The following is a 13,667-nucleotide window of genomic DNA, read 5'->3' as shown; positions in this document are numbered from 1 at the left end:
TGTAGTTGATGAAAATGTCATGATTTAAAGAACCTGCATTTCAATTTTTAATCTTTAAATTATCAACAGAAATTTCTTGACATAAAAACTACCGATTTTGAAAAAGAAATTACTTATATAATGTTGGTAGCCCAACTTGTCAGCCATTCCCAACATCGCCTTTTCCTTTACCTGCTATCAATAAAGAAGTTGGGAAAGCTTAACTGCTCACCTTCGCAGCCTCTGTTGCAGCTACAGGTAGCCTTGGGACACATTTGCAGGATTTCTGGGAAAGATTTGCTTCTCAAATAGAAGTGATAAAAGTGGCTAAGCCATCTTTTCCCCTATTTTTGAAACAAACACTGAAGTTATGGAAGAATCTGGAATGGTCCTTTCAAATGAGAAAGGAAAGATCATGGGAACCAAAGAGATACCAGTGCTCATCATGTTGGTCTGCTGATCCAGTACCATCCTCTGACTATCTGTAGATATCTTATTATGAAATAAAACCAGTTTTATTTAAATTTCTTTTAATTTTGTTTCTTGTTACTAGCAGCTGAAAGCTAGTTTGCAAATAGATTTTGATTTCTTCAAAGCTTTAGATCAGTGTCTACCCCCGCCACTTGACATACTGATAGTGAAGTTTTTCTTAGTTGTTTTGCAGTTCATCTTCAGTTTAGTATACTTATGGTCTGCCCCTGCTCCTGGGCTTGCCTCACAGAAGGCTGAGGTGTAAATAGAGCTTGTACTTTTCAACTGATCATATCAAATTGGTAATTTAGAGAATTTTGGCAATTTGAATTTTGTCAAATATTTTTATTCTAGAAGTGACTTTCTGGAAATTAATTTTTGGCAAATTGACCTAGAGTCAAATAAACACACTGCCTGATGTTTGAGTCCTCTGTAAATCAGTTCCAAAAGTATTTATTAAATACTTGTTAATTGGTAACCATATGTTGAATATTCCTTGAAGAGTCAGACTTGGTTAGGGTTGGAGTGAGATATAAAGTATTGTTTACCTTTGTTGGAGGCAGTACATGTGCCCATCACTGAGTGAATCAGTAGATAAAATATATATGTTAGTATGTAAAAGTTAGAAGGAATAAGAGATCAAGGCAATGTGGACAGATCTTAAATATAAAGATGGTAAACACAGATGGGAATCAGAATGGCATTAAAACACAGTGTTGCTGGGCGCGGTAGTGCAACCCTGTAATCCAGGTAGCTTGGGAGGCTGAGACAGGAGGATTGTGAGTTCAAAGCCAGCCTCAGCAAAATTGAGGCACTGAGCATCTCAGTAAGACCCTGTCTCTAAATAAAATACAAAATAGGGCTAGCGATATGGTTCAGTGGGTAAGTGCCCCTGAGTTCAATACCTAGTACCCCCCCACACCAAAAAAAAATACTGCCCATTTTCATGTCTTCTGTACCTCCTTATTGTCTCCTTGCTGCTCACCTCCTGATACCAACCATCTGTGTGTCTAGAGTTTTGACTCTTCTAGCCACTACCAAATTTGGATAAAATTTGATATCCCTAGAGACCACCAAAGGGACCAAATTATGTATGTATTACTTTTAACAGAATTAGTCATTGCATATTTAAAAATACAATGTTATGTACAAATAAACATGAAAAGTAATAAAAACAGGCTGGGATTGTGGCTCAGTGGCAGAGCACTTGCCTAGCATGTGTGAGGCAAGGAGTTCAATCCTCAGCACCACATAAAAAATAAACAAAGGTATTATGTTCATCTATAACTAAAAATATTTTTAAAGAAAGTAACAAAAACATAGACTACAAGAAAAAGATTTGTAAATTCTCTTCCCCAATACAGACCGCCTGTCAAATTTAGATATTATGATATAAACAAGAGAAGTACAGATTTTCTAATCTCATGAATAACAAATTCCTTTGAAAATAGGAAAAAGTATTGCAATCATCAAAAGAAAAAAAGCAAGTTAGGTGATCCTGACTATCTTATACATTGTAACAGACACAATAAAAGCTATAAGAGGGCTGGGGATGTGGCTCAAGCCGTAGCGTGCTCGCCTGGCACGTGTGCCGCCCGGGTTCCATCCTCCGCACCACATACAAACAGAGATGTTGTGTCCGCCGAAAGCTAAAAAATTCTCTCTCTCTCTCTCTCTCTCTCTCTCTCTCTCTCTCTCAAATAAAAGCTATAAGAATCTGAAATTAAATGTTAAAGGCAATAGCTCTTATGTCCTCTGAAACAAAACCAGAAATCTAAGATTAGTTCCACAAATCTAAATTAATTGAGAAACAAAGCCACACTGATTCCAACTGCATAATTTTAAGCACATTTGCTTCTGTTCAAAACTATAGCTTTTCAGCACTTAAAAACTATTATACACTATGGGCTGGGGATGTGGCTCAAGTGGTAGCGCGCTCGCCTGGCATGCATGCGGCCTGGGGTTCGATCCTCAGCACCACATACAAACAAAGATGTTGTGTCCCCGGAGAACTAAGAAAAAAATAAATATTAAAAAAAAAAAAAACTATTACACACTCAACTATTATGCAACTTTTTTTTTAAATAAAGATGTTTATCAGGGAAACCCAACAAAAATCATTGGGGAAATTCCATAAAAACTGCAAGGCAGCTGACAAGTCCACAGCCCAATTGTGCCACGGCAGTGGGGGTAGATTGCAGGAAAAGCCACAGCAAATGCCTGGAGATAGCATGGAAGACATGATTTACTGGAGAAAACTTCCCTGTGTATATGTGATTGCTCCAAGAAAAGTACAGTGGCGACGTGCTGAACCAGTAGCACCTCTAGCCCTCAAGGTGCATAGCCAAACAGCACCCTCCTCCCCCTCACGGTGTTTGGTCGATCCATTGGCCAAGGGCTGGAATCCTGACAGGCACCCATTCCACAGTGCTTTCAGCTCCGAGCCAGTCTCCTTTCAGATAGCGGTTTTATATCTTATGCTGCAGAGGCAGTGGCATCAACGGCATTCTCTTGTTTATACGCGGAGCACTGGACAGAGCAACTGTCCTGGCGTACCTACTAATAACACTAACCTTTACTAGTTCCCAATGTGCACAAGGGTCCTTAAAGATAATATCTAGCTGGACTTCCCAGTTCGAGCTGCTCCCATTTCCCTTAGCTGGGCTAGGTTTGGGGAAACAGAAAGGAAGCGTTCAGGGACATGATAATCTGTCCCTCTTTGCTTTGGGATGATACGCCAATCTAATGTCACTAAATTCGGGGAAGGGTTGTAGGCTTTAATGTTTTTCATTATCTCTAAAACGTGAGCGGCGGGGCCTGGCGAGCGAAGAGCCAGGTCCTTCGGGCTCCTTGTATTCTGGGGCGGGAGCTCACAGCAGCTGTCTCTGAGCCCCTACCAGCCACCACCGCGCGCCCAGGCGCAGCTTCGGCGCTCTGGGAGGATGAGCTAGACACTTCAGGCGTGCGGCCATTCTGTGAGGCGTGTCCCTGAAGCACTAGCTGGTGGGCTGCCAGTCCCCTGAGCGCGGGGACTTCTGGAGAGGTTGCGTCACCTGCCGCAGGCGCTGCGGCTTGTGACCTAAGCTGTGTCCTAAGGGGCGGACTTATCCTTTCGCCCTGGGTACTGGCATCGCGCAGCCACCCAGGTGCTGCTCAGGTACTGAGATGGCTGGATGTTTGCTTGTTGGTGCTTATTATCTTTTGGAAAAAGAAGCCTCGATCCGGGTTCCACGTTCTTGTGAAATTTCCTAGACGTTATAGCAAAAGAGAGAATTTGAGGAATGATGTGCCTTGGGACCCGAGTGACACCTTCAAGGTCTACGAAATCCCCGATTTTACCCATAGCATTTCTGAAATAGAGGTTCAGTTTTTCCCCCGGTGGGACTTTTCGGATTTTGTAAACCTACTCCTGCCACTTCCAAAACTATCTTTCTCTTTGTATACATCTATAACTCTATCATCTATCTATATATAGGTGTGTGTGTGTGTGTGTGTGTGTGTGCGCGCGCGCGCGCATAACACTTTTGCATACACGTATGTTTTATTTTTCAAATACTGTACATGCTGCCTTGTTTTGCCTTCTATGATTAAACAAATTATAAACATTTCATGACATTGAATATTTTTCAACAACATGTTAAAAGACTTGTCTGAGTGTTTTGTAGTTGGTTTCAGCAGTTCACTGTTTTGATTATGAAGTCATAACATTTTCCGGAATTTGGTTTTTTTTTTTTTTTTTCCATCAACAAAGTAACTGTGAGCATTCATTATTATCTCTCCAGATTGCATTTGTAGAAGTGGAAATTCACAGTGAAGTCTGTATTTTAATCTCCAAGTTCCCCTTGTGAAAGTTTGAGAAATGAAAATTAAAATTCTTCTGAAATCTTCTTTGTCCCAGATTATTACCAAATTGGATCGTTATTTTGCTAATATAACAGATTTAAAAAGTACATATTGTCCCTATGTTGTCTTCATTTAACTTTTAATGTGGTTTTAATTTTTTCATATGTATAATAGTCTATTACATTTCTTTTTGCCATGCGTTGTCTGTTTATGCCTTCCTTATTTTTTATTGTAGAAGTATCCTTAAAATATTAGTAGTTTAATACTAATATTAAAATAGTAAGCACACCTGTAATCCGAGTGGCTCGGGAGTCTGAGACAAGAGGATCGCGAATTAAAATATATATATATTTATGGTTTTCTGCCTTTGAAGCTTTGGCTGGGAAAAAAATTCCCTGCCCCAGAACAATTTGAATAAATACCTATACAATCTTATAGTACTTTTTGTTTTAAAATAACTTATCGTGGGGCTGGGGATGTGGCTCAAGAGGTAGCGTGTTTGCCTGGCATGCGCGGGGCGCTGGGTTCGATCCACAACACCACATAAAAATAAAAAATATATTGTGTCCATCTAAAAAAAACCCTAAAAAATAAATATTTAAAAAAATATTTTAAATATCTTATTGTGAAATAGATATGTAACATTCATCCTATTTACGTTAGTATGATATATTCACCTTGCACAAAAAGGTAAAAAAAAATTAAAAAGCAGAACAATGAGTAACAACATTCTTACCATCCATTTACAAAATGAAACTTTACATTGTAGTTGAAGTCCATTTGTGTACTTTTGTTGTTTGCAATCCTGTTTCTTGGTGGTCCTAACCCCTACCATAAATGTGTAACATTCCCATAAATATCTGTGTATACTTTTATGACATGTATCTCTGCACAGCATTTGTGGCTTCACTTTTAATAGTCATTTTAGAGTGTGACATGAAATAGGTATTTAAATTATTTTCTCAAAAGGAAACTGTTGTTTCAGTGAAGTTTACTGGATAATCCTAGTTCTTCAGAGATTTAAGATACCACTTTTTTCAGAACCTGGATATGGATTTATTTCTGGATTTGTCACATGATTTCATTCCTTATTCCTTGACAAACTTTTAGGACAGTTATGGCATTGTTTCACATTTTAAATCTTGGTGGGATGAATCATTGTTATGCTTGCTATTCAAGGTATTTTACTTATTCTTTCATGCATATTTATTTAGATGACTTTTCAGAATAGTTTTGTGGTATCTAAAAACCAAAATTTACTGAGAATTCAGTTGGAAGTACATACCTTTTATCTCTATTGTGACCTTTTTTTTAATTTTATTTTTTTGGGGGGACCTTTAACCACAAGCCTTGCCACTTTAGTCAAAGTTAGAATAAATGTTTGTAGGCTTCTTTCTGTAGGTACCTTCTATGTTGTTATAATTTTTAGGTTCTTTGTATTTAATAATTATCTTTAGATCTTTTATTTTAGATCTGTTTTATTAACCTCAAATATAGAGTTTTCCAATAGGACAAATTTAGTGTCTTTTACAAAAATATTCATTTGATCCTCCCTTTTTTTAGTCATTTATTTTTTATGTGGAGCCAGGGATTGAACCCAATGCCTCACATGTGCTAGGCAATTGCTCTACCACTAAACCACAAACACGGCCCCCTCCCTTATTTTTATTCTTGCAGATAAACTTTTAAGTCATCTTTTAAAAGCTCATTAAGACTTTGTTTTACATTAAAGTTATGGGTATTTTGATTTGAACTGACATAATACTAACAGCTAATATCCGTTAAATGCTTTCTATCCTTATACAAAATTCTTTTAAGGGACTCTCATTTATCTTTACCATGGTTTTGGTTTGTTTGTTTGTTCAGTGGTGCTGGGATGGTTCTACAATTGATCTACAACCCAGCATCCTTATTTTTCTTATAAGAGACAGTGTTTCACTCCACCAAGTGGCCAGCACAATGGTTTCATTAATGAGGTTCTTGGCATAAAAGTTAGCTAGTTAGCTAGCAGAGATCGAAATAAAACACAGACTTAGTTACCTTCTTTCTTTTTTTTTTTTTTTAAAGAGAGAGTGAGAGAGGAGAGAGAGAGAGAGAATTTTTAATATTTATTTTTTAGTTCTCGGCGGACACAACATCTTTGTTTGTATGTGGTGCTGAGGATCGAACCCGGGCCGCATGCATGCCAGGGGAGCGCGCTACCGCTTGAACCACATCCCTAGCCCTAGTTACCTTATTTCTATTTCCAGGTCCAAGATGGCTCCTCTCTCTGGTTCCCACCTCTAACCGCCCGGCAGGGCAGCAAGGATTACTCAGGGCTAGCAGGAGAGAGAGAGAGAGAGAGAGAGAGAGAGAGAGAGAGAGAGAGAGAGAGAGAACGCCAGGGAGTAGCCTTTTATTGGGGAATAAGAAATTCAGGGGAGAATTCCATCTAATGAAGGTTGAGGGGAGGCCGCACTCCAAGGTCAGGGTCAGTAATTGGGTCCCGGGGGTCAGTGGTCAGTCACACCCCCAAACGGACGGGTTCTCTCATCAGGAGAGGGCCGGGAAAGTTCCGACACAGCCAGAAGGCCTCAGACCCAAACCGGGAGTCGCCCAGTCACGTGTGAGAATGGCTCCCCACATTTCACTAAATGATCTCTTATTTTAAAATGGTATTTAGAGAACAATCTGTGCATTGTGGGTGCTCATTACCACTGGGTTTTTCATTATTTCTAGGTCAATTCAAAAAACAGATTTGGAAGTACTATTTTTAAAGATCTATATGTGTCCACGTACACAATGAGTTCATACTGATACTTCCACTTAAAATGTATACATATATTTTTAAACCTCTTTGATTTTATATTTGTATTTCCTTTCTCTTTATACCTCAAAATATTAACATAATTACAAACTATTGACTTCTGCTATAGTTTTGATGAGCATCCCCAAAGGTAGACATGTGAAGGCCTGATTCCCAGGTTGGTCCTCTTACAATGGGTATGGACCCTCGAGAGGCAGAGTCTAGTGGGTGGGCCTTAGGTCATTTGGGGATGTTTGCTCAAAGGGGATTTTGGGACCTCAGTTTCTCATTCTCTCCTTTCCCTCCCCCCCGTGTGTTTGTGTGTGTGTGTGTGTGTGTGTGTGTGTGTGTGTGTTGCTGGGGATTGAACCCAGGGACTTATGCATGCAAAGCAAGCATTCTACCAGCTGAGCTATATCCCCAACCCCTCAGTCTCTCATTCTCTATCTGCTTTCTGGCTCTGAATATAAGTGGAGTTTGCTCCAACAGGCACTTCCTGACATTATCATCCAAGACCCCCACCAGAGGCCCAAAGCAAATGAGGCTTCTCAGTCTTGAACTGGAACCTACTATGCACTGTGAACTAAATAGACTTGATCTCTTTAAAAGTGATTACCTCAGGGTTTTGTGATCATAATACAAACCTGATTAAATCAGCCTCCAAATCTATGCATTCAACTATTTGAACACAACAAAAATATTTACAATATGATTGTATCTGCAACTAAACATGTACAAGCTTTTTGGGTCATTATTCCATTAAAAATGCAGTATGGCAACTATTTATATAACATTTTCATTGGATTAGGTATTATAAGTAATCTTAACTCTCTCCAAGAATCTTAACTCTACCCAAGAATGGTATGGTGTCCTCAAAACACTAAATACAGAACTATCATATGCTCCGGCAATCCCACTATTGAGTATTTACCCAAAGGAAATGAAATCAACATGTAAAAAAGACACCTGCACTCCCATGTTTTCTGAAGCACTAAGCACAATAAGCCATGACAAGAAAATCAAACTGAATGTCCAGCACTGGAAAAATGGATAAAGAAAATGTGATATGCATACATAATGTAGTAGTAGTATTCAGCCATAGAAAGCATGAAGTCTTGTCATTTGCAACAACATGGATGGACCTGGGAAATAAGTCAGGCACAGAAAGGCAAACATTGCATGATCTCACCCTTTGATAAGTGTAATCTAAGAAGTAGATCTCTTAGAATTTAAGAGTATAATAGTGGTTACCAGAGACTGGGGATTGTAAGGTGGAGAGGAGTGAGAGAGGCCAGACAATGTGTACAATGTCATTGTTTGACATGAGAAATTATTTCTGATGCTTGAAGGCACAACAGGATGAACATAGTTAATAATACTGCATTATATATCTCAAAATAGTTAGAACAGAGGAAAAGAAGTGATAAAAGTTTAATATGTTGAATATGCTAATTACTCTGGGTTCATCATTACCTAAGGTATACCTAAATGATAACATTACATTTTGTCTGATGTCATAGCTCTGGGGTAGAAAGCTTATCTAACATATGTGAGGTTCTGGGTACAATCCCAAGCATCACAAATAACAATCACATTGTATCCCATAAACATGCACCATTATTATATGTAAAAAATTTTTAAAGTTATGTGGATTTCTGTCTGTGCAGTGGGCAGTGATTCTAATCCCTACCTCATTTAACAGTAAAGGGTATCTTTACCTCATTTAAGGGTAAATAGATAAAAACAGACATGCTGTGTTGTGCATGGCTGTTTATTCAGGTTGCTGAGCCAGGTGGTGAGGGGATTGGGATAAGACAAACAGACAAACAAATAGAGAAAAAGCTGGGACCTGATGGTTCAGCCAACCCATGATGGGGGAAGATGACCACGAGCAAGCTCACCTTGTTTATTATGTAGGTTTAAACATCGAAAGTATTTATTGTGAGAAATTTTCTTCAAAGCAAGCAGAATCAAGGTCATGAGTATGAACAGCCCAATTATGATTATCAGCTTGTGTCCATAAATTTCTATCCCAGAATAGCTGAACTTGGAGTCTGAACTTCAAGGACAATAACTGAATAGCTCCATAGCTGGCACAAAACCTCCTACTGAATAGAACATCACCATAGCAACTGGGCTATCTTGATCAGCACCTTCATTGAGTGTTCTTCAGAGGGGTATTACCTCTGTCACAGAACAGTTCAGGACTCATAATTCAGGTTACACACACACACACACACACACACACACACACATTCAAGTGTACAATTTATGAATATATTTCCTTTTTTATTCTTTCTTAAATAATAGAATTATATACACATTGTTCTCTATTTTCACTTAATAATATGAGGATCACTCCATAGCAGTATGTGGACATATTCCTCTCTTCCTTTCCTTGCAAGCCAATTAACAAATATTATATATTATGTTATATGTATAAATATATGAAAAAACTTCATATTCACATATTTCATTACGTGAGATATCATATTTTCTCAGATGGTATTTAATTAATAAATATTTGTGTTGTTTCAGGCGGGTATGTATTAATGACACAAGTGCTTACTTACCATGTGTGAGGTCCTGAATTCAATCCCCATTACAACCAAAAGATTTATGTTGTTCTAGTATTTTTACCTAGAAACAGTGCTGCAATAACTAGGCTTGGATGTTCATTTTTCCCACATTTTTGTCCAAGTATCTTTAATATTTCCTTTTTAGCAAAATTGTATAAGAATTATGATTGAAGATGGAAGAAAGTTTTGTGGATGCAGATGATATTTAGTAAATTTGACAATCACTATGACATGATAACCATCCATTGGAATAGACACATTGAAATATTTTTTTTTTAAAGAGAGAGTGAGAGACAGAGAGAGAGAGAGAGAGAGAGAGAGAGAGAGAGAGAGAGAGAGAGAGAGAGAGAGGAGAGAATTTTTTAATCTTTATTTTTTAGTTTTCGGCGGACACAACATCTTTGTTTGTATGTGGTGCTGAGGGTCGAACCCGGGCCACACGCATGCCAGGCGAGCGTGCTACCACTTGAGCCACATCCCCAGCCCACATTTAAATATTCACATGATTTTAGAAGCCCCCTGATGAGCTAGCAATTGACTTTAGTGATAAATCACAGGGGAGGTCAGAGAAGTCATAGGAAAGTGGTAAGGGCAGTGGAGGAAAACTTTAGAGGGATTAGGGATGCCATTGGATATTAACTGATATAGGAGTATCTTTCTATTCTAATTGCAAAGTAGCTGAACAGTGCATACTTATTGAATATCAGGTCTATTTATCTTCACTGTTGGAAAAACATGGAACATAATCTCATAGTTTCCTTACACTGTATAACTGGAGTGAAGGTCATCTGCTAAAGTCTAGGAAGTAGATAGGAAAGTCAGAATTTTGAGGAAGTGGTAAAATAATTGTTAGAAGTCCTAAAAATTAGAGCAATAGAGTACAATTTTTGACATGTATTGAAGACACAAATGAGTCTTGGGATCTGAATTCAAAACTTCTATTGACTAAATTGCTTTTTTAGCTAGTGTTCAACTTCATTGATAAAGAACCTGATAAAAGATAATTGGCTTTGTGTAGTGTTTGGTTTTCCCAAATGAACAGGCTACAAAAAGGTGGACTCTCTTATTCATGGTATTGTTAAGAGTAATTGATTTGAAGGATCACAAAATCTAATTTAATCAATTTTGTTAGCTTTCTATCAAAATTTCTATGCCTGAGATAATCAACCAAAAAGAAGAAAATATTTGTTTTGGCTCATAGTTTTATTTTATTTTATTTTATTTTGAGAGAGAGAGAGAGAGAGAGAGAGAGAGAGAGAGAGAGAGAATTTTACTATTTTTTTTTTTTAGCTTTCGGTGGATACAACATTTTTGTTTGTATGTGGTGCTGAGGATCAAACCCGGGCCGCATGCATACCAGGCGAGCGTGCTACTGCATGAGCCACATCCCCAGCCCTTGGCTCATAGTTTTAAAGGCTTCAGTCCATGGTTGCCTGGCTCCCTTGCTTTGGGCCCTCAGTTAGGCAGACCATCATGGTGGAGAGGACATGATGGAGCAAACTTGCTTACTTCATGAAGCCAAAAGAGGAAAGAGTGAGCCCAGTATGCCCACCAAGAGCATGCTTCCAATGACCTAACTTCCCTCCATTGGGCCCCCACCTTCTAAAGATTCTACCACTTCCCCATAGTGCCATCAGCTTGGGACCAGTCTTCAACACATGAGCTATTGGGGGAGGTTTAAGATCCAAACCATAACAAGGTAAGTAAAGAAGGAAATAAATAGAGTCTTTAGAGTTATAGGAAAATTGTAAGAACTAATGCAAGGTCAAGGTTGGTTTGAATAATGTCTATATGGAAATAGTTAAATAAGGAATTTGAAAAGAAGAAATTATAGTCCAAGAGCAGGGTGAAATTGGGGCTAGAGAAATTTATGTATTAATATAAGGATAAACTTTGGAATGGGAAAAAGGAAGGATGTAGAGGGGAGGGGTCATAGGGGCAGGATAGGTGGTGGAATGAGATGGACATATTACTCTAGGTACATGAATGATTGTATGATAGTGAGACTCTATATTGTGTACAACCAGAAAATTGAAATATTGTTCTCCATTTATGTACATTGATTTGAAATGCATTCTTCTGTCATGTACAACTAAGTTGAACAAATAAAAAAAAATAAGGATAAAACCATGGTGGTTGATGAAGACGAATGGAAAAAAAAAGATACGAAAGATGAAGACTTGAATCACTAAGAGGTCAGGAAAGTGACCTCTATTCCACATACTTATTTAGGACTTAAGAAAGACCAACAAGGATATTTGGAATTAGTTTGGAAAGACCAAATACCAAATCTTTTTTTTAATGCTATTCAAGTCTTCTTATTTTTTTAGTTGTTAATGGACTTTTATTTTATTTATTTATTTATATGTGGTGCTGAGAATTGAACCCAGTGCCTCACACTTGCTAGGCATGTGCTCTACCACTGAGTCACAAGGAGAATATATTCATGTATTAATTGTGTGATTGTAAACAAATTCAAGCCAGGTATGGTGATGCAGGCCTGTAATCTCAGCAACTCTGGAGATTGTGTCAGGATAGAAAATTCAAGGCCTTTCTAGGCAGTTTAGTGAGTGGACGATATGGAGAATAAATCCAAGGATATTTCCCCTATCTGAAGCTCTTCTTCCACCCACCTTGTAGGGGTAAAATTAAAGCTTTTGTCATTTAAAACACCAGGCCTCAGCCAGAGTGGAGGAACACAAAAGGAATTTATATCTGACTGGCAGCTGACACCCAAATCTAGTGGATGAGCTGACTTCAATACAATGGACCCCAGGAACTACCCTACTATCCCACTGTCTCCATGGGCAAAAGTGCGATTCATGCAATCAAGAAAGAGAAATAGTGTCCAAGCTCTTCTACCTTTTTCAATGCTTTATTCACTCAAATAAAACCGTATGGTCGGGCTTTGAAGACCCAAGAAGGGGGCACTATTGGCTCTTTTGAGTTTAGGAGAGGGTCTCTATGGAGTAGTACTAAGACCTTTGAAGACAGTGCTACATGATTGCTCACTGGTCCCTTTGAGAAGGGCAATAAAGTCCATTCTGAGATTGTTGGAGAAATCTACTGCTGGCTAAAGCAAATGCTGCTCCTACCTAGGGTAAAGGGCTGTTACTGGAATTGTAATGCCAGATTCGTGGGTCCCAATAGACCTCCAGGAGCCGAATCCAATGCAATCACACAAGAGTCTTTATTGAAAGCTCCAGCCTCAACTCAACCATTTCTGATGCAGTGGTACCAAGGAGTGAGTCCCGGCCCTTAGTTCAGTGAGGATTTCTAGGTTTTTGGGGGGTACTTGATGCGTCACAACATCACACAGCAAATCATTTCATACCACGGGAAAATCAAACTCTCAACATTGATTAGCACATTCATTGGTGGGAACAAGTCGGGTAAGGGAACAAGTGGTAGATTCCTTTTGACTGATTGGTTTAGGCTGTGAGGGGTTGCAAGAGTATATATGCTAAACTTGCAGGTTTGCTTAATCATGTTACCAATCATACTCTGGGAGGGTCACCTGACATTTCAGATATTTTCCCTGGTCCGGATTAGGCCTCGAGCATTCTTTTGGTCTTTTCAGGAACTTGCATTTGCTGAGTCAAGGACATCTGGAGTCTGGTACCAAAATGACTCAGCAGGATAGCTATGTGCCTGAAAAACAGGTTTTCCAAGGACAAGGGTCACCACTCCCCTCTTTGGACAGGCCCTGCTCTGAGACAGAGGCTTGTTTCTCAAAAATAGAGTCACATCAGTTTCTCAGAATGATGCTAACAATGGAGCAAGGTCTTCTCTTTCCTCTTGTCTTCCTGTCTTTCTCCAGTAACCCTCTTAAGGGATTCTAACGGGAAGATAGATGAATAAAAAGAGACACAGTTTGCAGAGCCCTGTCATCATTAAGTAGAAAGGTGAGTGTGTGGACAAGACAGGCAACATCTACCACACAAGTGTTTATGATTTTCTAACGTGATTCTGAGAAGCAAAGCAGTACGTCACAGGACCTGTACATATCA

The sequence above is a fragment of the Spermophilus citellus genome (genome assembly GCF_964194105.1).
Source record: "Spermophilus citellus genome assembly, chromosome: 7".
Classification (NCBI taxonomy): domain Eukaryota; kingdom Metazoa; phylum Chordata; class Mammalia; order Rodentia; family Sciuridae; genus Spermophilus; species Spermophilus citellus.
Note: the sequence above shows the minus strand (reverse complement) of the source record.